The sequence below is a fragment of the Pleurodeles waltl genome, chromosome 8, assembly GCF_031143425.1.
Source record: "Pleurodeles waltl isolate 20211129_DDA chromosome 8, aPleWal1.hap1.20221129, whole genome shotgun sequence".
NCBI lineage: Eukaryota > Metazoa > Chordata > Amphibia > Caudata > Salamandridae > Pleurodeles > Pleurodeles waltl.
Window position 1 is genome coordinate 389064721 of NC_090447.1, and position 22610 is coordinate 389087330.

Consider the following 22610-nt stretch of genomic DNA (forward strand, 5'->3'; position numbering starts at 1 on the left):
CTAGACGTATAAGTGGGGCGTCGTCTTGCCTTGCCTTCTGTTCGCCTACAGAGAGGTGCCTCAAAAGGGTCTTGGATCTAGTCGTTTTGAGTTACTGTATGGCCACCCTGTGAAGGGACCTTTGAGTCTGGTTAGGGAAGGCTTGGGGAACGCCTCCTGTAAGCCCCCCAGGATGTATTTAGTTACATGCTGGCTTTTAGGAACCAAGCAGCCCCCTTCTGGAAACTCACCCAGGAAAACCTGGAAGCAAGCCAGGAATATATGAAGCGCAGGTATGACAAGAATGCCACTCTGGTTGAGTTTCAGCCCGGCCAAAAGGTTAGGGTGATGGCCCCAGTGGAGCCTACAGCTCTCCAAGATAAGTGGACTGGGCCACTTGAGATAGTGGAGCATAAGAGTGATGTCACCTATCTGGTGAACTTGCAGACTCCCAGGAACGCTTTAAGGGTCCTACATGTCAATCGCTTCAAGCCTCATTTTGAGAAGACAGAGGTAACAATGCTACTTGCAACAGATGATGGGGTGGAGGAAGAGAGTGAGCCTGTTCCTGACCTCCTGTCTGCTAAGGAGAAGCATGGGTCTGTGGAGGCACAGGGAATAAGGCAGATTTGTTTTGTATTCAGTTTGGTACAACACAGTACTTGCAATGTTCTTTTTATACACAGCCAGGCAGTGGGGAGACTTTCTGTGCTACACTTTGAGGCTACACACAATCTATGCCCCTCTGTTTACAATCACAGGACATCAGGGGAACTTTACAGTGATCCACATGTGTCGGATGTAAACAAACATCATTATGGGCAGCAAACACACTCAGTCAGTGCACACTGTTTGGATCTAAACTACCTTGGATCTGTTCTTAAGTGTCAGAAGGTGAACACACTCTTGAGACACACATGATCTCAGAATGTGCACACTGTTTCATACTGCAAGATTTCTGTTGTGTATGTCTTACACAGGCACATGTGTTCTGAACATGGTATTACCATGCACACATGTTTTACTAGACATGATATTGGGTGGGGAAAAGTAGAAGAAAACCTTTGGAATAGGTGCATGAGTCATCCTACCTCTCTGTAGTGAACCGGGGCACATGGTCAGGTACTCTACTGATGTTCAACGAACATCATTCTGTCAATCATACATGATCTTCGTCTCTCTCCTGTCATAGGCAGTTGCAGCACTACTACTCTAAGTGCCAGTGTTTGTGTGGGAGTCCAGGTTCAAGAAGACAGCATTCTATGACACAGATCTATATAATGGCATACACTCAAATGCCATTTCACTATTGGGATGATACAAGATTAGTGGACCCCTTAACTATGCACTTGTACACTCAGGGCAGATGTAAACTACTCTAGCCATGCAGAAGTATGTGTTAATCCTAATTCCTCCATTGCACTATGTGCAATGAATATGTGGTGTAACCATATGGTTTTGATGGACTTTTCACATGGACATATCACACTCCTGACATCTCTGTATTTTTCAGGTTTTGTGCTAAATACATTTCCATTGTCATACGTCTCTGTGTAATTATTCACAATGCAAAGTCATCTGCTCATACTGTTGCGTTACAGTACTTTGACTCTCATTACATGACTGTGCAAAGCCTGTGAGTTATGGATACTGACAACTGTGGCCTAAAGATATATATATGTCAATTTGGCCAGGAATTGAGTCACATGTGTAGTATTTTGCATGCATGTTTGGATTCATAAACAAGAACGTTTCATCATGTAGACATCATACTTGGCCTTTGTCGATGATAACTGTCACTCATGATCTGTGAAGGTATTTGGTGCAACATAAGCTCCTACAAAGTGCTGCTGTTGTGTATGCGACCACATTGGTGGGACACACTATACTGAGTGGATTGTCTCAGGTATGTACATATTGGGTGGTTTCTGTTTGAGTACTCCTTTAGTGCCATCCGAAACACATTTTGCTGCTACAGAATACAGCAAGACTGCTAGCTGTGCAGCACTGTACTGCTCAAGTATGTGAGGATAGGAATGATCATTTTGGATGTGGATATGTGGCATGTCTGGCCTATCCCTTTAATGCAGTGCACAACATCACATTGCATTTCTGTATAGGTGGATAGATGAAAGCCATTGCCTCCATGTTGCTCACTGAGTCTGATGACATGATTGTTGCATGTTGAGGACTATTTCAAGTTGAAGAGATGTGAGTGACTTGATGTTTACAATGACTGTGACATAAATTGTCTAACACAAAGAATGAGTACAAGGATTTAATAACATCTTTCACAATTCAGTTCATATCTGGGATTTTGTCCATCCAGTAAAAGAAAATTTGTGCAAAGAAATTCTGCACAATGTGGTTGCATCATTGCTTGCCAGCCATTGTATGTTGGATCTCTTCTCCATCCTCCTCCTCCTCCGAACCCTGCTCCTTATTGACCATGTCCTATAGGGACATTTGTCCTTACACAATTGTTCTGTAGAATGAGACATACAAGGAGAATCTTGCACATCATAGTGGCCGAGTAAAGCAATCTCCCCCTCTGAAATGTCCAGGTATCAGAACTGAGACTTCAGCACATCAAATGTGTGTTCCACAATGTTCCTGGTCTTGGAAAGTGCTTTGTTGTCCTGCCCTGTATGGGGAAGTGCAATTGGGTTCATGACCCATGGCTGCAGAACATATACTTGGTCAGCTGAAGTTAGAAAAAATAATACTGTCAATGATTATACTGATACAGCCACATTCCTGTCCATGTGTATTATGTGTACTGAATGACTCATTCAAATTTCTTACAGTATTTGACAATATATCTTACAAATGCATTTAGTCATGTATTACACATGCCTCTTCCAATTCTATGTGTTGTAGCAAAAGAGGAGCATGCCGTGATTCTTTGGACACTTCTATATGCAGACATTTATGTTTGCCCAGTACCTTACTGTGACAGGTCTTTTGAGAGGTTCTTGACCACTTTGTGTTATGTGCACTCACTGCATGTGCAAAGTGACAGAATATTGTTCTTATTTTTGCCCATTTGGTGATCCCCAGGCTGTGACAGTATCAATATGTTTGACACTCACTCATATGTATGTCCCTATGGAACCACTGATGTTGTTTCTGCCCAATGTGACAATGACAGAGCCTTTCAATTGTTCACTTACTTAGCATTTGTATTTGGTGCATACATGTGGTGTGTTTCTAACATGTTACATGGATAGTTGTACAATTTATTGTCAGCATTTAGCTGTTGTTTTTCATCAGACAGTTTACCATGGTGCACTTGGATTGACACATAGGTATTGTGAGATTGTGATCTCTATGAAAGACACAATGATGTTACAGATATGTCAATGCATATGTGTGTATGTTAACTGTCAGTATCGATTAGACACATGTGTGCTTTGTACTGTTGATGTCACAGTGTTATCCAGTATAACCAAGTACACATGTCTGGGGCCTAGACTGAAATAGCATGCCACCAATGGCCTTTCAAAATACTTCTTCCTGTGCTGCTTTTGAAACTTAGGTCAACATAAGTATACTGCCATGGGTGACATATTTACTCAATACTTATCACACCATTGTAATTGTTGACCTTTCACTGATACCCAGAGCAGATACATAATTGAGGAGACACTCATCTCACACTTATCTCTTGTGTTGCCTTTGTACCTATATTAGCCTGTCTGGCATACCACATGGTTTTTATTTTGATTCATTACCCAGTGTAGATGATGTGGTTTACTCCATCCACACGGAGTGAAATGACACATCACTAATCACCGATGTTTGGTAGCTACTGCCATTGACAGATTAGAGAGGGGATGGGGAGCATGTTGCTTTATGTTGTTCCCACTATATGCCAATGACACAAGCCCCAGATATTTGGGGAAGTGGCACTGTGTAATGCAAAAACTCACTTATGTGTGCTGCACTACATCACTGAGAAAGGGCAGTAGTGTATTTAGGCCATACAGCACATTCCTTTCCTTCCACCCTGCACTAGCACACTCTGGGCTGCCTATCACAAACACAGGCACACTTTCACCATGTTGCTAGGGTCCCTGCATTGCATGCAGGATTGTCCTTGTGCAGGAAGGGTACCTTCCTTCATATAATAAACCCTTAGAGGTATGATCATCTATGTATGTGTGCTACCGTATATAGCACACTTAGGAAGTGTTGTGGGCCCCTTTAGCACCTAGGTTGGACACCCCTATATTAGCATTAGGCCAGACGCCTGTACCTTTTAAGTTCATATGCATTTTATTGATCTCATATTTCTTAGCATACCTAGCATTTAGCTCACTGTTTTTATATTTTAATCAGCTGCTGTTTTCCAAGAATAGTTGTTCGTAGTGCACATTTTATCTGCCATTTGTACAACTTGCACTCTGTGCCTGCTGAAGGCTGTCATGTATGGTACGTGATATGCTAACAGGTATTTCACTCCAAGAGCTCAAGAGTAAATCTCCATTTCTAGACACATCAGTACATCAGTCCTATTCTATATAAACAGGACGTAGGCCTATGGAGGGCATTCTCTTAATTATCGTTCTGAGACTCACACATTATTGCAGACAGCTTTACTGATCCTGGAGCTGACTCTTTAGCTTTCTAAAAGGATTGCCATCCAGACAACCAGCACACCCTTTCTATCACATTCAGGTATGGGGTCGGGGTTACTCCCTTAGATCCGGACAGCAGAAGGGTTACAATCACTATGCTCTCAGATATGGACATCGGGTTTAAGAGAGAATCTTTACGCTTTCTAGAATCATACAAAATGATGGGGCTGTTTATTTTCTTTATGCTTGTAACGATGATCCCCATACCATGTTTCTTCTGCCTTATTATCACAGCTCACACTTTTTATAATAGGATACAATTGATTAATTAAAAACATTGAAATCCAGTTTGCATCTCATGTACTGCCTTGGCATGTGTGAGCCACTGAGTAACTGAATGAAAGGGGTATGGTCTGTTTCCATGTCTTCCCTGAGAAGACAGAGTGTCAGGCTCTACTTACAATCTTTCTCCTTACCAGGGATGGGTGAGGTACTGCAGGCTAGCCAGGAGTAAGGCTGACATTTTGCAAAGTGTTGTGGTGTGGACTCAGTCTCCCACACTCTGTGAAGCTGCTGTCCTAAACACACAGCGTTATTGCCATAATAGGAACTACACAAAAACAGGAACACGCTGCAGGCACCAAATAGGGCAGAAAACTAGCAACTTTCTAAAGGTTCATGTATGAAGGATGCTTCCCCTGACAGTCTGGAATAGACTATGCCCCTGGGATGCAGGGTCAATACTAATTTGCATTTGGTTGGCCTCTGTCTAGATTGCCATGATAGTTAAAAAACAATGGATTGGAATGCAACCCTGAGTGATTTCCAAAAGACTGAGAAGAATTCAAGCATTTGTTTGTTGCATTGCATAACTTAAGTGAAACTGGTATGTTCAGATGTGAATCCTTTTCTCACTGTGTCATGGGACTCGAGGTTGTGAAGAGGAACAAATAGCTGAAATTTTGTGTTTGTTGTATTTTATAACTTGAGTGAAACTGGTATGCTCAGATGTGAATTCCTTTCTCACTTTGTCATGGGACTCAAGGTTGTGAAGAGGAACAAATAGCTGAAATTTGTCTAGGTTCTACATGGGTTGATCTAGGGTTGCTTGTGTTCTCTTTTGGAGGGGCCTCATTTGGCAGTTCAGGATGGAGTGTTCCCACTAGATGTAAGGCCAGCATTGATTTGTATGTTGTGGGCCTCTGCCTCTAGTGGTAAATTAGGTGAAAACCAATTGACCGGACTGCAGCCTGAGTGATCGCCAGTAGATAAGATTATTTCAAGCATTCCTTCCATTAGCTTTTTGTTTGTTGTAGTTTAAGCCTTAAGAGTGGCAAGCATGCCCAGACCTGTGTCCTTCCTCTCAGTGATTCAAGACTCAAGCTGCACATTATTGAAGGGGGGCAAATAGGCTGAAACTGGTCTAGGTTAGCTGGTGATCCATTCTGGAATTAGGCTTGCCTAGCACTTCAGGCCAGACTATTAATATAGAGTGCAAGGGGCGTACTGATTTGTATGAGGTGGGTACTTGTATAGAGTGGCATTGAGGGTGAAAAATAATATGCTAGAATGCAGCTCACGATCACCAGTGGCTCAGATTAATTCAAGGTTTCCACCGATCACCTTGCTGTTAACCAGGAAATATCTCAGCCCTTGATGCAGAACGTTGACCTTCAAGGAGGATGTCGTGTGAGGATTCTGGTGTATCAAATGGTTTGGTTGTGCAATCTCTCTGCATACATACACTTACAAAACTGACTTGGGTCCAGTCAGGCTCATTTGTAAAACCTTTTGCTCAACCATGGTTAGCTGTGCCTTTAAGCAAAAAGGCTTAAACAAAGGAATTAGTGCAAAGCGTTTAAAACCACATAACAACAGAATAATAAAAGCACACAACAAGAAATACATTGAACACCAATTTATAAAAAAATAGATTATATTTTTAAAAATTCTAGACACTGAAAAGAGCAAAATTCACCAGGGGTTCTGCAGATATGGATTTTTAAAGAAAACATAATTCTTAGCTTTTTAGTCCAAAGTGCAAACAAGCCTTGGTAACAGTAAATTTTTGAAATTTTGAAAAGTTTAAAAGAGTTGTGTTTTGCTATTCTGTCCAGACTGAACAACCAAATCAGACAGGGAGCAGATCAGGGAGGCCACAAAGGATTATTCAGAAAGTTAACGGATTACCAAAGAAGTCTCAAATCCAGTTTCACACGTTAAATCAAAATGGCCATAGTCTTCTCTGGAGTGGCCCTAATGCTGAGGATACAGGATGCTCAAGATTCTGAAAGCTGGGCTGGATGCTGTGTGGTTTACAAGGGTCTCCTTGTTGTTATTCCTGAGTTCAGGGATGATCTAGGGCAACTTTGGTTACAGTGTTAATTGTCGCCTGAATTCCTGTGTGGGCCAGTAGAAGTCCAGCAGCAACTGTGCTACTATCCCCGATCACAGCAGGTCCAGTAGTTTCTTTTGGTGAGGGTTAGTCACCATCATTGGTGATCAATGTGCCATCTGTTGACTTTCTGGTGACTTTCTGGAGTCCAGCAGACACAGGTGCAAACTTTGAGACTTGAGAGGATGTCTTCTTGGCTGCACATCAGTGGTCGGCAACGATTTTGTGCGGATAGCCACTGACCAGCCAAGTTGGGTGACTTCAGTTTCATGGTCCTAGTGCTGGAACAAGGGAGTTAGCTGACTGACCCTTGTAGTTCACTTAATGACTTTTCCAAGAGTCAGGCACCACAGGCATAGTCCTCTCTTCACTAACTCAAGGAGCAGCAGGTGCAGTCCAGTAGTTGGTGCAGTCTCTTTTGCCTGGTCCAGGTGCCAGCAGGGCATCCCTTCCATCCTTTCTCCAGTTCAGATGTAATCTAAACTTCAGGGTGCCAAGGTTGCCATATATATGCCCAGAAAGTACCTGAGGGGGCTTGATGTGGTCAATAGCCAATTAGCTACCAGGACCCCTCCCATCTTTTGACAACTTCCGGCTATGTGTGATATCTAGCAATCCCAGAGTGTACCATTCTGTCCCCTCCCAAGATGTCTGAACCTTAGAGATATGGCCACCAGTAGGCTAGATTGCCATGGAAAAAACTGCTTGCCAACTACTTTCCCTTCTCTGTTCCCACCACCACCCCATCTACATGAAAAAAGGGCAGCCTTATCAAGTGTGATTGTTATTTGCCCACAAAAGGTGGCTTCTCCATTGAAACTTGCCTTTTGGGCCAACACCCTATGTGGTTTCTTCAAGAGGAAGATAACACCACCCTCTGTGGCAGGTCTCTATTGTTTCTGGGCCTGGGAGTCATTCACAGTACTCTCCAGGTGGGCAAATGTCTGTCTGGTGGCCAGCCACTGAGAACATCAACCGAATCAACTGGGCATAGAGTGGCAACTTTGTAAAAGCTGCTTTTCCTGAAAAGTGACATAAAATCCGACTTGGACATCAACTTGTTTTATTTGATTAAAGTGAAGTTCTGCATTGTTGTATAAGCAGAGAGATCCAGCCATTCACTAAAGACACAGAGATCCCTTCACCAGGGCAGCGATCTTTAAATTTGAAGGATTCAAGTATGTCTTGGAAAGGAGGCCTTAGCTTTCAATGACCTATAAGCCATATGCCCCGACCAGGGTCTAAATAGCACTGGTAATCTTTTAGCATAACATCAAACCTCTACAAATGGACATGCACAATACAGAAGCATGTGAGAACCCCTTAGGTTTTGATGCCAAAAGCTCAGAGCAGCCCAAAACTGTTTTCATAGCTCCCAAAGCTGCTTTGCATTGGGTTGCCTCATCCAGATCCATAGTCGTAGGTGCCCACGTAGAGCTGTCTCTAGTGTTTGACAGATGCTGGGCATCTGTCAAAAAGTAGCACATGTTCTGCCTGCCCTTTGTAGAATGCATGGATATCAAGACCTATTTCCAACAAGTTAAGGTAGGGCACTGAAGCTAACATGGACTTGATGTGGCAAGATAATTCTTTTCAGTGGATTCAGGAGACTTGAATTTACCTGGAAAAAACATAAAGCGACATAACATTGCAAATCATAGCTGGCTAGTGGAAATCTTTCTTGGGGTGCATGGGTGTCTTGTTTCACTCTTTCACAGACCTAACAATAAGACTACAATCTTTCAAATAACATGCATACATTCATTCACAAACACTTTCATACATACACGCAGACATGCATTCACATAACACAACATACATGCACTCACACCTCCATCCATGCACACGCGTATTCAACACGCAACACACACCCGCATCCACGCACACACAAACATTCACACACCCCCACAAACACACAACAGTCCCCTCCCCTGTCGGAGACCCGACTTACCTGTATGTAGCAGGTCCTCCAGCAGGAGATGGGATGGAGCGCTGTGGGTCATAATATGGCTGGCGGCGGTCTACTGGCGTGGTGCTGCTGATGCAGCAGTGCCATCTTACTGCTATCCACCGGCATGGCCGCAGCCAGATTTCCACCATTCTTCTGGCGGAAATCCGACTGTGGTCATAATACGGCGGACAGCTGGTAGCCACGGGGGCGGTCTTTTGGCGGCTGCCGCCACAGCGGTAGGTCATTTTTACCACCATTGTCAAAATGAGGGCCTTATTGTTCATAGTGGTTGTGTACACAAAATGTACATTTCGAAGGCCAACCAATCTGTCTCAGATTGAATAACATACTATGGGGCATACTTAAGGTAAGTGGCGTTGCACTGTGTGCAGCACCACTTTTCTTGCACCATTTATCCCCCCCTACCGTCACCATGTGTGCACCGTATTTAAAATACAGATGCACCAAGGTGCAGGGTAGAGGGCAATAGGGTCATTTTTCATGATGCTATTGATGTACTCTGCAGGGGTAGCACAAACTATTGGTGCTACTCGTGCAAAGTACATATGGGCACATTATAAATAATGGAAGCCCCCTTTTAACACCTGCTCTGAGCAGGCATTGAAACTGCCCTAAAAAGTGACGCAGGGAAATCTGTTAGATTAACTTGAGGCATTTTTTCAGCTCCCCTAATGTGGGAATGTCCCTCTTGCACTACATTATGCCTGGCACAGGCATAATGTAGTGCAAAGGCTTACAAAGTGGTGCAATGCATGCATTGCACCATTTTGTAAATATGGCATGAGGATTCTGGCCTCGTTGGGCCTCATTAGCGTTAAAAAAAAATGATGCTAATGCGGCGCAAGGTGGCGCTAGGGGCTTTTAAATATGCCCCTATGTAACAAGTCATGTCACATGTACAGACTCTGGAAACACCCAAGTAATGAAATGGTGATTCACTAACTGGACTCTGTAGTAAATGTTTCTTTTTGCTTCTTTCTTATTGGTTAAGATCATCTGGTCCATGTTCTCATGTAGTGAATGTATGAAATCTTTTCTTTAAAGACCTATAAAAAGGTAAGATTATTCCACAAAATTAAGGGCATATTTAAGAGCCCCTAGCGTCATCTACAGACGCATTAGCGTCATTTTTTTTACAAGACTGTTTCGTGATATGGCCAAAATCCTGCACCATATTTACAAAGTGGCACAATGCATCCATTGCGCTATTTTGTAACCCTTTGTGCTACATTATGCCTGTGCTAGGCGTAATTTATGCAAAGGGGTCATTCCCCCATTGGGGGTTGTGGGGGCGAAAAAATAGTGCAAGGAAATCTAACAGATTTCTTGCACCTTTATTTTAGACTTTTAATGCCTGTTCAGAGCAGGTATTAGAAGAGCGCATAGGCCTCTATGTACTCTGCTGGAGTAGCGGCAAACTTTTGGTGCTACTCCTACAGAGTACATCAATGACTCCATAAAAAATTACAATATTGTCCCCTACCTTGCGCCATGGTGCACTGTATTTTAAATACTGTGCACACATAGTGGCAGTAGGAGGGCGATTAAGGGTGCAAGAAAAGTGGAGCTGCACTGTGTGCAGGGAAAATTTCCCTAAATGTGCCCCTGTGTCCTTTGTTGCACTCCTTATGATTTACATGCATATTGAACTAATTGATTGGAGGCGTAACTTATTAATTTCTGTAAATTGTATTCTTTAATTAAATCTAAAACTTTAGCCCTTCTCTGTTGTTCTTTAACAAAAATGCTTCAAATATTCAATGTGTAAGATTTAAGTAACAGAGAGACTGATTCAGCAGTATAGGAAGATGGCTTTTTATATGAAATATCAAAATGAGATATATCATGCAAAGAGTCCAGGGGATCCCTTACTAGTGGGGAGGGGCTTCTTCTAGCAATCCCAAGGTGCTCTTTTAGGGGGTAGTAGGGTCGAGCAGCCTTAGGCTTGTCAGAAAAGAGTATTAGACATCTGCAAATATACACGCAGCCAATAAATGAAATACATGACTCAAGAAGGCGATCCACACCAATTTACAAAATTAACCAGTATCTTTACAAATGTTTTGGCACCAGAATCAGTACAATCGATACCATTGCAAGAAAAATCTTTACAGTTCTGAAAAGTCGACAATTCCCGAAAAGCTGCAATGTTATCCTATGGAGAAAAAAACAAGTATTGCATTCAGGTAAAGTACAGTGACTTACGTGAACAATCTCCTGGACTAAAGGTAAGTATTGGGCAAGGGTCAGAACCACCCCAACAAGTAATAATGGGCTGCACCAGGGTGGCTGGGTGCAAAGGTGTAGGATGGCATTGGGTACCCAATGTTTTCAATGGGGATTGTTCCGGTCAAAAAGATGCTGCACGTGAGGGCTGGTAATACAGTCTGGGGGAACCAGCTAGTGGGTGCTGATCTGGAGATGTCCAGGGACTTAGGGACACTTTCAGTACTCTTCTTCACTGGCCAGGGGCAACTGATGCAAAGGTGTCTTGAGTCTTTGGGTTTGCTCCATCAGAGCACTCACGGTTGAGGGAGCCTGCATGCAGAGGCTGCAGACAGCGTCTGTGACTCAACAGTGGGCAAGTACAAGGTGGACTTTGTCTCTGCAGGGCTGGGGGACCATGTTGGCACTGCTGGCCCTCTACAATTCGGGCTAGACGGTATGGGTGCAGTGTTTCTTCCCCATGTCGGGTTTTCTGTTGTCTGGATTCCTTTCAGTTGCCTATGGGTACATTCAAGTTGCATGGAAGCAGTTCCGCTGCACCAAGGAAGTTCCTGGGTCTTTGATGAAGGCAGGAAGGCCTCCCATGCTTTTGGAGGCACAGCAGCTTGTAGGACAAGTCAATTTTTGCGCAAATCGTCAGCAACAGCTAAAAGGCCTACAGGGCTGTGGCCAAGTCAGGTGTTTTTTCCTCAAGCTTTGCTTTTGCGGCTTTTGGTGTCTTTCTTCTTCGTAGGTCAACAGAAATCTGATTTCCTGGTGCAAGAGGATCCCCTAAATACTGAATTTAGGGATGCTTCAGGGAGTATAGGGTAGAGTAGCAAATGGGGTACTTACCCATGAAGTCACTACACCCCTTATATGACCACTTCCTTTGGGAAGTGGGCATAACTCTGTCCCAGAATTCCTAAATCTTCCAATACCAAGATGGCAGATTTCTAAAAGTTGTGTACACATTAGGCAGCCCACCTTAGTGGTGGGACTGACCTGAGGGTTTGACACACCTGCTGAATACTATATTTCCCACCTGTCCAGGTGTCAAATGGGCCCTGGGGCAGGGAGGTTGGCATCTCTCCTGTAAGAGAAGCCACATCTGCATACTAAGGGTGATAGGCTTCTTTGAAGCCCCCTTCCTTGGTATGTAGGTTTGCAGATCATCCTGTTGGGTGGAGTGTGTACTTACCTCCCCCAGGGCAGGCTTGGTTTATGACCGCCCTGAGAGAAAAAGCTCTCACCCTTGGGGAGTGAGACTCATGTTCCGTGGTGGCAGGCTGGCTGAAACTGGTCAGTCCGCACATGGGTAGATGGTACGTTTGCAGGGGGCACCTCTAAGGGTGTATGTATTAATAAATCTATCACTGGCATTAGTGAGGGTTTAACATTATGAGATGTTTGATACTAAGCATCCCTATTTTCAGTGAAGCCATTATGTAGCTTGGGAACTCGTATTGACCTGTGTCCAGCGCATGTCCTTAAAATGGCTTCCCTGTTCACTCACTATGTCGAAGAATCAACCAAGACATAGCAGGGACATATCTGCTCTTGCAGGTATGTCCTCATATGTAATATAATGTACCCTGCATTAGGGCTGTAAGGCCAGATATAGGGCTGACTTACATATATTGCTTGCAGTGTTAGGGGACATGACACACATGCTGTGTCATGTCATATGTTCACTTTTAACTGCACTAAAACATGCAGCCCGCAATGGCAGTCTGCATATGCTAGATGCAAGGTGCATGAGGGCGGCACAACACATGCTGCAGCCCTTGATTCCCTCTTTGGTACCCATGCCCATACATACTGAGGTATCATTTCCTAGGGACTTGCAGCAGGGCCAAAGGTATTACCAATTGGGGAACAATTGCACAGTTTTAGGCAAAGAGATCTGGCACTGGGGACCTGGTTAGCAGGAACCAAGTGCAATTTCAGTCAAAATTGCATTGGATACCATGCAAAAGGTGTGGGTGACCAAGTCAAAAGGGGCACTTTCTTACAAGTCGGTAGCAAAAGAGTCTGATAGGGACAATACCGCCCAGTTCAAGCCATTAGCACGCACAAGAGGGCAAATGAGATAGAGGTTTGCATGCTGACAAGATCATGGGCTTAGGTTTCATGAGGAACATAGAGAAGTTGGCAAAAGTGTCTTCTGAAGATACAATCTGTGTTACTGGCCTCATAATTGACAGGAGTGAAAAAATGGTTCAGATAAATGAAGATCTTCCCACATTGTTTTTAGAAGAGATCATATCTCAATTTCCATATCAGGTATTGAATGTCTTAGTTCATTAACCACCCACCTTATCTAGCCACCATAATCTCCTTGTTTGCTATCAGATAAATATGGAGTTAATATAAAATTCCAATATGCGTCGCCAGGGGAAGGCTTAAGTGAAAATTTGGCAGGGTTGTTGCTCTAGATGTCCCCGTCACTGAAATACAGCATGTGCTTAATTTGTCAGCCTTCAGAACAGCAATACAAGTGTGCCTGTTTTAAGATAACAGTGTAAGACCTCTCCTAAGGGATTGCTGGGTACTGTGTCTAAAAAAATATAAATAGCCGATCAAGTAATGATGTGTGCAATGGTTTTCAATGACAGCATGATATCTATTTACTAAGAAGGATGAATACATATTCATTAACCAACACAAACCTTGGTTTTATTATTAAAAAAAAGTCTGCAGGGTCTATCACTCAGCTCAGTACTCTACCCACTGTTGTCAGCAGGATCTCCACTTTTACTGGATCACAAGCACTCTTAACTCACCCAGATGGTTTAAAGCATATAAAAAGGAATGTTATGTTATGTATAGGATCACACTGATGATTAGATGGTTCATCTTTGATCAACTCATGTTTTGCTTCCATCCAAGGGTTTGCTGGCTTGGAACAGGAAGTGTTGAACTTGGCCCTCTACGCAGGGCATCCTCTAACTTTTTACCTTCACCCACTGCTTCCTGAACCTGTTTTTGTCAGCTTGTAGGACTCTGTAAACATTATTACTGCTAACCAGTGCTAAAGTGCTTCTGCTCTCTCTTCTCAATGTTGAAATTAGCTTACACCCATTATCACATTTATTTTACTTGTATGTCCATAGTAAAGTCGTACTACATGTGTGCAGGGACTGTAAATTAAATGCTACCAGAGGACCAGCAGTAGCCATTGTGCCACACACTTAAGAAGTCATTTAAACATGTCTCAGGGATGCCATTGCAGCCTCTGTGTCCAGTTTTAATCTGCCATTTCAACCTGGCAAAATAAACCTTTTGTGAGGCCCAAACCTTCCTTTTTGACATATATGACACCCCAAGGGTTAGGTCCTAAACAGCTCATAGGGCAAATTGTAGTGTATTTTTTAGAGTTGGACATGTGCATGTAACATTTACATGCTCTGGTAGTGAAAAACTTCTAAATTCATTGTTCAATACTGCAAGCCTAGCCTTTCCCAAAGAATAACATTGGGACTGTCTTATTACAGTTAATAAGCAATAATTAATTTCTAACTAGGGGCAGGTAAGAATGTCAAGTTTGGTCTCTAAAATAACTGTAATTGTAATTTAAAATAAATGTAACTGTCATTTAAAAACCTCTTTAATGACAATGTTTGTGTTTAAGTCACAATTTTGAAAATGCCAGTTTTAGAAAGTTAGCATTTTCTTTTCCCAACCATTTGGTGCCTGTCGTGTGTATCCTGGGTCACATGACTAGGGGTAACTAGTAGGTGCTCTTTGTGTATTGCTGCCAGGCAGTGAGCTAAAGGGGAATAGGTGTTGTAAGGATGGGCCATCTCTGACTTTATAGGGGCACAGCTGTCACCTACCACACTTACATATCACAAAGGCTCTGCCAAAACACATTCACAAAGGGTTTCACACTAGTCTTTTGTGCCTTCAGACAAGCTGAGGTCAGCGATGAGAGGAAGGGAATTTGAAGCACCTTTGGTGGCAGAATCCTCTAGAAACTTCTCCTACTTCAAAGCTGGCACCAACAATAAATAGTGGACTCTCAGAACCAACTCTTCAGTACAGCTCTGGACCTGGGAAACACTCAGAAAGACTGCTGTGTCTCTCTACTACAAGAAGGATTGCTACTCTGCTGCCCTGATGCCTACTGCTCTGCTGCATAACTTGCTCAGTGAAAAGGACTGGACCAAGGACCATCAGAGCATCTTCAATGGGTATTTGGCGGGCCTTCCAATCATAGCCTCAGAGTAAAGAAAAGACTCCAAACACCTTGAACCCAGCACCTTGATTCTGTCTACTGCGAGTCTTGCTGTACAACTGGTGCCTTTCAGTCATGGACCTTGGGAAGTCGGTGATCTGCAAGCAAGCTCATCTCGGTTCTCTTGAGCAGTACCAATGCAGCACAACGCATCTCCTTGCAGCTCAGCATCAGAACAGCCGCTGTGCAATGCATCTCTGATGCAGGACCGTGCATCGAGGCCCGCAGCTTCTTAGAACTGCAGCTGCATGAAGAATTCTCAATGCAGGATCTTTTAATGCTCTGGAACTAGGATGAAAGTACTCTGTTCAGCAGGCCTAACTTGGTCCCTGTACCCGGCCTGAGCTGCACAGCGGTCAGTCTGAACTTGTGACTTGCATATCTCTGGTCCCACTGGTGGAATTGTGGTCAATCTAGTCTGAAATAACTCATTAAATTTCAATCTTTTTTCTCTATTTGTGTGATATTTTTCTTGGGTTATTTTTTCACTTTTTTACTTTTTAAAGTGCTGCATAAATACTTTACACATTGCCTTTAAGTTAAGCCAGATTGCTTTTGTGCCAAGTTACCAGAGGGTTGACCAAAGGTTAATTTGGGGTTTCTTGTGGCTTCACCCATACAGGAACTGTGGTTTCTGCTTGAGTAGTGTTTCAACCCCTAAACCAATTTCCTACAGGACGTCTGTGACTTCTGAACACAAACTCCTCCCTAAAAGGATATCAAGAGGACAGAACTTCCTGTATTGAAACTGTGAGCTTCTGGGTCCAAGCCTGCAAACTTTACCCATATAAAAACACAACATTCGTTATGAAAATCCATGTACTGCTCATTACTTTTTATGCTTAAGTTTTGCCTAAGTAAAATTAGGCTTTTTAGCAAGATGGATAAGGGTGCATTTACAGCAGTTTCATACTTTTTAGCAGTGCATAGAGTAAGTTTGTTCAGACCAGGAATCGAAGGAGCTTTGGAACTGGAAGTGTAACCTTGAAACAAAATAGGAAGAGAAAGAACTACCCATTAAAACACATTTGTTAAATTCTTAAGGGTTGCCTTGAATGGCATTGATGGCTAGCAAGTGTATTTACATTGAACTCAGACATTTTTCCACTGAAAAGTGTCTATTGGGAGGGAAAAGAAAATACACAAACCCTAGGTTGCACTGAATAAACTACCCCTATCTGCTATCATGAACAAAGCTGATAACCTACAAGAAACCTAAATTCATGAAACACATTTTGATATTGCAATTTAGGGCCCCTGTTAGATCTGGCATCCATGGCATGGTCTCCCCTGACTTTTTTGCCTCCTGACTTAATTTTTGCTGCCCTCACGATTTTGAGCACTTTACCACTGCTGTGCATGTGCTCTTTCCCTACAACATTGTAACATTGGCTTATCCACAATTGGATTTTTTAATTAACTCATAAGTCCCTGGAAAAGTGCACTACCTGTGCCTACGCCTGTAACTTAAATGCTGCAAGTGGGCCTGCAGCATTGATTTAAATGTTCCACCCACTTCAGTAGCCCTTTAAATATGGCTCAGGCCTGCCATTGCAGAGCTTGTGTGTGCAGTTTTCAACTAACAAGTCGACCTAGCAAGTTAACCCATACCCAAACCTTCCTTTTTAATACCTAAGGTAGGTCTGGGACAGCCCCAAGGGAAGGTTGCAGTTTATTTAAAAGGTTGGATACGAACATTTGAGTTTTACATGTGCAGATAGTGAAAAACTCTCAAATTAGTTTTTCACTACAGCAAGGCCTATCTCCCCACAGGTTAACTTTGGGAATGCCTTACTGCATTTAATAAGTGTAACTTCCAATTGGGAAAAGATAGATCTTTCGAGTTTGGTGTCTCTGGACTCACAATTTAAAATCACAAATTATGGTAAAGTTGGATTTTAAGTTTCAAGTCTGAAAATGCCACTTTTAGAAAGTTGGCGTTTTCTTACTTTAACCATTTTGTGCCTGTCTCTGAATATGCATCTGGGATGGGTGACAGCTAGGCTTTGCAAATTCGCTCTAGACAGCCACACAAAAGGGGAGCCACCCACATCCTGATGGACTATTAGTATCTTGATGGTCATCCTGGGCAGGATAAAAGGGGAAGAGCTGACACCTGCCCCTGAATGGGCTGTGCCTGTCCCTACAGAAAGAGCTGCATAACCCCCTGTAGTAAGTCTGGAGTAAGGGCAGGAAAACCAGGGACATTATGCACTTCAAAGGACTCCCTTTGAAGTCTCTCCCACTTCAAAGGAACAAATGGGTATAAGTAATGAACTCCTGACACCACTAAATCAGTACACTTCTGGACCAAAGAGCAATCTGCCAGGAGGAAGGACTGCTGTGCTGCTGAAGGGACTGTCACTCTGCTGGACTCTGCTGGACTTTTCTGGACTCGTGCTCTGCTGTACCTGCCCTGCTGCCCTCCTTGGCTGTGTGTGAGAAGGACTGGACCTGCATCCCTATAGCCCCCGGAACCAAAGTGACCTCAAGGGCTTGCTGGCCTGCCTCCAGTTCGGAAGTCTCAAGAACATCAAAGACTTCACTTCATCCTACAACTATACCTGGACCTTGTTTGCTGCAAGTCTTGTTCTTCCAAGTTGTACCAATCCAGTCCTGGGCACTTGGAAGTTGGTATAAAGTGCTGCAACTTTAAAATCCATGCATTGCTGTCAGTGTGCCGGTTGGAACTGACGCATCTCCTTCGATGGTGAAGCTTCGCTGCCTCAGGAGGCATTGCGGCTAAAAAACAACATATTGCCAACATCTATGGGGTTCAGCAGCAACGCTTCTTTGATTGCATTGTTCAGATGCAGTGCAAGGTTTACATCACAAGGATAAATAACGACGCATCAACTCACCTGTCCCTCACATCACTCCTCACATTTTCCCTTGACGTTGGCTGACACAACCCTGAACCAAGGTACTGATTTCAATGGGTCAGGAGTGGTCTCTGTATCTGAACCACGCTCCACTTCGGTCGGCCTGACTTTTCAGATTTGACCCAGTCTGCCATGACCAGATAGCTCCAGTTGGCACATTAGGGGGCATATTTACAAGCCCCATAGTGCCACCAGAGTGTCACTTTTTGTGACGCTCCAGTGGTGCTGTGTATTAAGCATATTTACAAGGCGGCACTAATTCACTTTTTGTGGCTTAATGCAACCTTGTAAATATGCCCTCCGATGCAGTTTTCTGCAGCAGAGGGGCATGCAATAGGTGTTGTTGTGGGCGTTCCCCGCAACACCCATTGCTTTTGACGCTGCCCCAGATTACAAGAATCTGTAAATCTGTGGCAGCGCCAAAAACTAACGCCACCCAGGGAAATGCTTTAATTTCTCCCCGTTTTTGCTTTTTCTATGTGTGCTGCAGTCTACAGCACACAGAGAAAGAAGAAAACCTCCATGAATGATGTTTATGTGCAGGAAGGGACACCTTCCTCCACATAAATAATCAAGCCTCTCAAAGCAGACACCCTTGCACTATGGTGCAAGGGTGCCTGCGTTGGCAGCTAAATTTAGCACCGGTGCAGAGGGAAATGCAAGGGTGCACTGTATTCTTGTAAATACGGCACATCCCTGAGTTTCAAAACTCGTGCAGCTGCATACGCCTAATTTTGGCGCAGCACAGCGCAACACCAGTTTGTTGTAAATCTGGCCCTATATTTCTAAGCACTATAGTTTCATTTATTCTTTAAAATTCATATCTCGTCTTCCATATATTGAAGTTTTGTTGTTTTGGTCTTGTTCTGTTCATTAAATTAAGACATATTTTTCTAGTCTGGTGTGTTATGTTTTTGTGTGGTGTTTTCACAGTTTTACTGTTTTAAGTGTTGAATAAATACTTTGCACATTACCTGCTAAGTTAAGTCTGCCTGCTCTGTGCCAATGTACAAGAGGGTGAGCACAGGCTAATTTATGGTGTGTGCTAGAAATGGGGTCTTTGGTTGGCAGTCAGGTTACCCACTGTCCAAGCAAGGACCCTCAATCTAGTCAGGGTAAAAGAGAATCAACCTCAGCTAACCCCTGCTCACCCCCTTGGTAGCTTGGCACGAGCAAGCAGGCTTAACTTCAGAGTGCCAGGTGTAAAGTATTTGTACCAATACACACAGTAACTCAATGAAAACACTACAAAATGACACAACACAGGTTTAGAAAAATAGAAAATATTTATCTAAACAAAACAAGACCAAAACGACAAAAATCCACAATACACAAGTCAAGTTATCAATTAAAAACTAAAAAGAGTCTTCATGTAATTTTTAACACAACTCTAATGCTGTTAGAGTGGAAATGTACCTGGGCACTTCAATATAACGCCGCACGGATGAGTGCACGTCAAAAGGTGATTATGATGCATCAATATCACTCACAAGCAAGACCGTGCGTTGTTTCTCTTTCAGTCAGATCGGCCTTGCATCGTTTTTACACACCCATCGGGTTTGCGTCAGAAATCCTGCTGCACAATGATCTGAAAACCACGCAGCACAGGTTGCGATCTCACCAGCCTCCGTCAGCGATGCTGCGTGTCGTTTCTCCAGCAGCGTGTGTTGATCTTTCCAGGCTCACTGCAGGCGAGTGTCGATTTCGGCTGCGAAGCCGGTGGCGGGTCAATTTTTCAGCTGCGTCTTGGAGTTGCATTGGTCTTTTCCCCACACGGTGGTCTGTGCGTGGATTTCTTACTCTTGTTTTGCCAGCTTCTCCTTTCAGGGCCCCAGGAACTGGATGGACACCACTTGGCAGGGTAGGAGTCTCAACAGAGGCCTCAGGTACTGGCAGACAGAAGTCTGTACTGTCCCTGAGACTTCAAACAACAGGAGGCAAGCTCTAATTCAAGCCCTTAGAGAGTTCTTCACAAGAATGAAGGCACACAAAGTCCAGTCTTTGTCCTCTTCACAGGCAGAAGCAGCAACTGCAGGATAGCTCCACAAAGCACAGTCACAGGCAGGGTAGCTCTTCTTCCTCAGCTTTTCAGCTCTTCTCCAGGCAGAGATTGCTCTTGGTTTCCAGAAGTGATCTAAAGTCTGTAGTTTTGGGCTCCCTTCTTATTCCCATTTTGCCCTCAAATAAAAGTCTCTCTTGTTTGTAAAATCCTGCCTTGCCCAGGCCAGGCCCCAGACACACACCAGGGGGTTGGAGACTGAATTGTGTGAGGGCAGGCACAGCTCTTTCAGGTGTGAGTGACCATTCCTCCTCTCCCTCCTAGCACTGATGGTCATCAGCATATGCAGGCTACACCCCAGCTCCCTTTGTGTCACTGTATAGTGAGAGATGCAACCAGCCCAACTGTCAAACTGACCCAGACAGGGAATCCACAAACAGGCAGAGACACAGAAATGGTTTAAGGAAGAAAATGCTCACTTTCTAAAAGTGGCATTTTCAAACACACAATCTTAAAATCAACTTTACTAAAAAATGTATTTTTAAATTGTGAGCTCAGAGACCCCAAACTCCACATGTCTTTCCGCTCCCAAAGGGGATCCACACTTTAATCATATTTAAAGGCAGCCCCCATGTTAACCTATGAGAGGGATAGGCCTTGCAACAGTGAAAAACGAATTTAGCAGTATTTCACTGTCAGGACACATAAAACACATAAAACACATTAGTATATGTCCTACCTTAAACATACACTGCACCCTGCCCATGGGGCTACCTAGGGCCTACCTTAGGGGTGTCTTTCATATAAGAAAAGGGAAGGTTTAGGCCTGGCAAGCGGGTACACTTGCCAAGTCGAATTGGCAGTTTAAAACTGCGCACACAGACACTGCAGTGGCAGGTCTGAGCCAGGTTTACAGAACAACTGTTGTGGGTGGCACAACCAGTGCTGCAGGCCCATGAGTAGCATTTGATTCAAAGGCCCTGGGCACCTCTAGGGAATAGGGACTTACCAGTAAATCAGTTATGCCAATCGTGGATGAATCACATACACATTTCGTATAGGAGCACTTTCACTTTAGCACTGGTTAGCAGTGGTAAAGTGCCCAGAGTAATAAAAACAGCAAAAACAGAGTCCAGCACACATCAACAACCTGGGAAAGAGAGGCAAAAAGTTAAGGGAGACCACGCCAGGTTGAAAAGTCTAACACTGTGTAACTGACTTACTCTGACTGGGACTGTGGCCCCTACTTGGACAGAGTGCATACCTCCGCTAACTAGAGACCCAATTTCTAACAGCCCCTGTTGTTAGTAATAGCTTAATATTATGTAGTCTGTTTATTACATTGCAGTGAAATGCTTTTTCTGCAGGCAAAACATCAAGCCACTGTGGGAGTCACATCATTCTTTGATTCCACTTTCGTGAATTAAAATGCTAGTTTTTCTTAAACTGCACTATGTTGAATTGAAGTTTCTTCTCACAACTCATTGCCTCTGCAAAACAGCAGCAGAAAATGGTTCTTGAGGAAAGGACTCTCGGATCGAGCCAAATGCGTTCATAGAAGTGAAATTGTTCACGGAAATATGCATTTCGCTGCGGGACTTGCTTTTAGTGACTGTGAGAGGAGCTGCGCCATCTTAAGCGGCTTCGACTCCCACAGAGCGTGTTTTATCTGCCTAGTGCAGTATTAAATAAATATCTCTCTGCAAGGGGTGGCTCGACCGGCAGGGATCTAAGCACGTCTGTCTACACAGTTTTAGTGGTATTATTAGGCTGCCGGAGAAGGCCTCTGTCTAGGAGGAAAGATGTCCATTTTGAAAGACAGCACTGTTCATTTGTAATGCTGCCTACTCACGTCTTGAATAATTTCCTTCTCTAAAAGCTGTCACAAGTGTAATTGGCAAAGTGTCTAGCGTCTGAAGCTTCAGTGCAAGGTGACACGGGGAACGCCTGTGGAAGTACGTCAGCATTTTATCGTTTGCCAAATTACGATACCACTCCTGCTGCTTTAAAAGTAATGTTCTCATTATGAAGCCATCTTTTACTTTGATTTGCCTGGAAAAATAGCAGTAGTTGACAAGGATTCGGTCATTAGAGTGTTTTTGACCGAGCTTTAAAGTAAAATCGAGCACTTACTTTGAAAAATCAGGTCAACATGTCATGCTGTGGTCAGATGCTGTGTCCGTTCCTATGCCTCCTAGATTCAGGGAGTATCTGATGCAGTTTTAATTGATGCCTATTTCCTGCTACCAATTGTGTGCATCTTATAAAAGCAGTAGTTTTGGAGGAACGGGAAGACTTACATTACTGCTACTATTACAAGTTACACTATCAATGTATAATAATGTGAATAATGTTGAT